Below are 4,750 nucleotides of genomic sequence, written 5' to 3' on the forward strand. Positions count from 1 at the left end.
TCGATTGGAAGATTTTAGAAAAGATGAGAGCTGCATTTTCACAATTTGGTTGAAAATGCCAACTTGCACAGTCACTTCTGCAGTATATTTTTCTATCTAACGCATTAATTCCAGCTGATGTGCATACCCTAATAAGACTTAGAATGCCACCCTATCAGCAGGTGATGTTTCAGAAAAGCTGAGAGGAAAAGTGTGCTCAAGAAGCTGCAAGAGCTAGAGTGATGCAGGGTGATCCTCTGTATGGTTTAACAGCACAACAGTTACTTGGCAAAGGGCTCGGGGCTACTGCCCAGGCTAGGAGCATTGATCAAGTCTTACAGATGAGCCAACAACTAGCATGTAATGCATTTCTTGCACTTCCAGATAAGTTACACACTATGTCTTTTACACAGATTTGTCAAAGAAAGAATGAAGACTTTGATAAATTTGTAGACAAATTGCATTAAGCTATCTATAATCATTCTGATTTAAATTCAGACACAAAGATACAATTGGATGGACTTGGGGATCATTTCTCCATTCCAAATGGCTTTCCCTTCAGTCACAAGAGCCTTCCATCTCTTCCAAAAATTGCCTGCTGAAACTCTTCTGCTCCCATCCTAATCAGTTCACTACTCCAGCATAACCCTTGAAGCACGGACAGATGACTCTTCAACTAATTATAGTAGAAAAGAAGGGTATTTATTGCAGCCGTGGTCACATGTGAACTAGTTTCCAGAGACATGTGCAAGGAGTTGCAGACTCCTGCTCTCTATTTCTACAGAAAAGGTTTTACATTAGGTTTCTAAGGACCCATAATACATAATTATTACCTGCCTGCTTCGCATTTTTATCAGCTGAATATCTATTACAGCTGCACAATTGTATTCCCTTAAGTGGATTGGTGGGATTTTGAAATGAGGGAGTGGTTGTATGGGAGGAAGAAAGCAGTCTTCCTCATGGTGAACTCTCCTCCCATGGCCAGCTGGCAAGACCTTTTCACCTGCTGCTCATGGTCCAAGCCTCTCCTAACTGTCCAATTATTCTTAAGGCAAGGTCTTTCTATGGTCTCAGCTTCTTCACAATTGCTTCCTCTATCCCTGTCACTCCTAGCTTTATGTTCCTAATATATTTGGTACTCTTTAAGTAAGGCACATGATTGCTGCTAGCTGTATTACTAACTTAGCTTCTTACCTCATTTTAAAATCTTAACTAAAATATGCAATCTTCTACTATCCCAATTGTATTCCCAGCTGGGCCCTCGACCCATCTGCACATTTCAATTTTCCTCATTACATTTTCAGCTAAGCCCTTGACTCACCTCAGGCACATCCCCGACTGCCTCTCTCCCAGCAGCTCAGACCTGCATTGCACAGCGCCTGCTGTGCACCACAGAGCACAAAGCAGGCTGGCCTGGTGGGCCTGAATATTTCTGCCAAACACTCTGCATCTCACATCTTTGCTCTGGTTCAGTGCAGAACTGCAGGGTTGCACGCGCTTCCTCCCAGAGCTGCGTGAGGCGCTGGCTCCTGCAGATGGGCCCTGCCAAGCTGTCCCTGCCTCACGCTGGCCTCGCTTCCCCTGGCACGAGTGCCGGGCCTGAAGGAGCTGCCCTGTGCTCCAGCCTGCCCAGCAGCCCGGCTCCCTGCCCCGGTGCCCAGAGTGCTGCACACACTGCTGGCCTTTGCCAGGAGTTGCAGGGCAGCCGGCAGAAGAGGAGGAATCCTCAGGCAGCCCAGCGGCCCGTGGCTGCCCTTGGCCTTTCTCTGCTCCTGGGCACACTCCAGACGGCCATGGCCTCCAGGCCGGGCTGTGCCCAGCACGGCTGCGCTTCCCCTCGGCAGCAGCCAGCTGCCACCTGGGCTCTGAGAGCGGAGGATTCGCCTGCTCCCAGCAAGAGGCACCCAGGGCCCGGCTGCTGCCTCTTGCAGCTCCAAGGGCCTCCTTCCAGCCTGCCTCTGCCGGGGCTCAGGCTGCTCCGGCCTCTGCCGGGGCTCTGCTGGGGCTCCAGCCCGGGCAAGGCCGGGCCCACTCTCACCTCACAGGCACTGACAGCTCTGCGCCACAGGAGACCTTCCCGAGCACACTCTCTGATCTTTCTGCTTTCTCACTTGAGCAAGGCTCTCCTCCAGCCAAAGAGATTATTGCATTTAGGGATACAAATCCAAGTGGCAGGAACCCCATTGCTCTCCAGTCACAGCTGAAGGCCTGCATCTGCACAAGATGTTTGGGCTGCCTCATTCTTCCTTTGGTTTTGCCTTCAAATGCCATTGCCCTTTCTGCCTCAACTAGAAATACCACAGCTGTGCCATAACCAGCCAGTGGGTCATATTCCAAAGGCAGTGTGGTCTGGAGAGGATGAATGAAGAAGAGCCCTTCTCACTTATGAAACCATACAAAAAAAGCCATATGTGTGACTTAGTACCAATAAAAAACAACTGGTAATTCAGAAAAAAATGTGGAATTTTCTGAAGGGGTCAGAAGGAGGAGAATCTTCCAAGTGAGTTGATGTTTCAGAAACTTTATTAATTACAACTCTAATCTATAATTCTATGCTACAAATCTCTTTAGCAACCCTACTCTACAATCCTACTCTAAATTGGTAACAGAGATAACATCTTGACATGATTGCTACGTTCTCGTCTCCTAGGGTTAGGCTTAGGTTTAGGCTTAGGCTTAGACTTAGGTTTTAGGCTTAGGCTTAGGTTTAGGCTTAGACTTAGGTTCAGGTTTGGGTTTAGGTTTAGGCTTTGGCTTAGGCTTATGGTTGGGGTTAAGGAAAGGGTAAGGAAAAGGGTAAGGGATAGAGATAGGGATAGGGTTAGGGTTTGGGTTAGCATTTAAGGTTAGGGTAAGGTTTTAGGTTTAGTGTTTAGGGTTAGGGTTATTCGTCTTCTTCACTGAGTTGATGACTTGTGCCAGGATGAATGGTGGCTTGGCTGAAGTTACAAATGGATGCTGTCCACTGGAAAAAAAAAAAAAAAAAAACAAACAAAGAACAGTGAACCATTACTTTCCAAGCTCATTGCTTCAGGGACTCAATCAGGATACATCAAGTTCCTGGAAAGACCCAGAAAGAGGAGCAATGGGACCATCTGCTCCCCAGTCACACCCAATGTGCAAGACCTTGCCATCACAGGCAAACCTGGCCCAGAATCCCACTCATCTGTTTATTGTGATGTCTTCATCATGCTGGGATTTTTGCCCTGCCAGCGCTCTAGAAATGGTGCTTTCTGTCCCGGGGTTTTCTTCCTTTCAGGAAACTCCAATGACTCACATAGGTCCCTGCCTTTGAAAGACAGGCACTGTGCTGATTCCCACAGGGACAGAAAGCAGTGTCTGCCTTTCCATGCCCTGCCCCTCGTGTGCTGGATGGCACCTTCCTTCCCAGCAGGGCCAGCCCATTGGCACTGGGCCCTGCAGTTCCCTCTCTGCCACACAACCTGGCAGTAACCCTGGCACAGTTCCCGTCTGCTTGAGCGTGCCAGGCAGCAGATGGGGCTGGGACAAGTCCCTCCCAGCTGTCCCTGTTTGCATGGCAGAAACCTCTGAGGGTGGGCTGGGGGGCACCAACCAGGGCCCCTCAGAAGCTCACAGTGAGCCCCCCACAGCCCCTCCTGCCCACAGCCAAATCTCTGACCCCTAGGCTGGGACTGGCTTCCTTGGGTTCCTCCACCACCATTTCATGTCTCTGTACCCTGTATTGCTCTACTTCAATTTTTTTGCCATTAGATAAAACTGAATACTCCACCAAATCACAAAAGAGGGCAACAGACACAGTCAGAGGACAGAGCACCTCTCCTCACAGGAAATGCAGAGGGAGCTGGAGTTATTCAGTTTTGTGAAGGACAGGCCCCAGGGAGACTTTATTGCCACTTTCCAAGACTTCACAGTGGCTTTGAAGAAAGTGCGGGACATCTTTTTTAACAAGGCCAGTTACAATAGGATATGGACAAATCTTTTTAAACACTAAGGGCATCTAATCAGAGTAGGTCTAAGGAAGAACTTGTGTACTCAGAGCATGGTGCCACATTGGCACAGCTTGCCCCAAGAGCTTGTAGGTGCCCCATCCCTGCAACCATTCCGGCTCCGGTGGCAACGGGCTCTGAGCAACCTGATCTCTTTAAAGATGTTCCTGCTCATTGCAGGACACTTGCACCAGAGGACATTTACAGGGCCCTGCCAGCCCAGCCCAGTCTAGGATTCCTCACCATTTTCATTTGAAGAGCACCAAGAGTGGAGGTGAGGAAGAAGGGGGCTCATCTGTTGCCTTGGGCTTGAGTGGAGGAGGAGCCCATCCCTCAGAGCCTGTTTCACTGGCAGCCCCTTCACATTTTACCTGCAGGAGCTCCTTGGCAGACCAGCGCTGCTCCTCGTCTGCCTGCAGGCAGCAGCTCAGGAAGTCACGCAGCAAAGCCGAGAGGAGCTTGGGCTGCCGCAGCTGTGGAGTCCCTACTGTGGCTATCAGGTATGTAGCCTGGAGAGAAAGGAGACACCAGGCTCCACCTCCTGCTTTCACATCTCTAAGGCTCTCCCAGATCCCTTTGTTTAACCTCTGTTCTTCAGTGGCAGTTTCTGCCCTGGCACAGACCCAGAGATGACTTTCCTTTACCAACCATAAACCCAAACCCCGATGCAGCCACAGCTTTTCCACCATCCTGCAGATCTTGCCTTGGCAGCTGATTTCATCGCCTGACCTAGTTAGTGGGAACTACATCAGCAAAAAAACATTTGCTTCTCTGAGGATTCATGCCAGCTTGAGATGGTTTTT

The 4,750-nt window shown here is 49.6% G+C and overlaps 1 long non-coding RNA gene across 2 annotated transcripts; it reads right to left on the reverse strand.

Moving 5' to 3' along the window:
* Positions 1-2,484: 2,484 nt before the first annotated feature.
* Positions 2,485-4,457, reverse strand: LOC134433959 (uncharacterized). 2 transcript variants are annotated; one of them, XR_010031776.1, is made up of 2 exons: positions 4,319-4,457; positions 2,485-2,944 (listed from the first exon to the last, which is right to left on the reverse strand). It is a non-coding gene; the product is annotated as an uncharacterized LOC134433959 (long non-coding RNA). The 2 variants fall into 2 exon arrangements; XR_010031777.1 differs by having other exon boundaries at positions 2,485-2,937; positions 4,319-4,452.
* Between the last annotated feature and the right edge of the window lie 293 nt (positions 4,458-4,750).

The sequence above is a fragment of the Melospiza melodia genome, unplaced genomic scaffold, assembly GCF_035770615.1.
Source record: "Melospiza melodia melodia isolate bMelMel2 unplaced genomic scaffold, bMelMel2.pri scaffold_28, whole genome shotgun sequence".
NCBI classification, from domain to species: Eukaryota; Metazoa; Chordata; class Aves; order Passeriformes; family Passerellidae; genus Melospiza; species Melospiza melodia.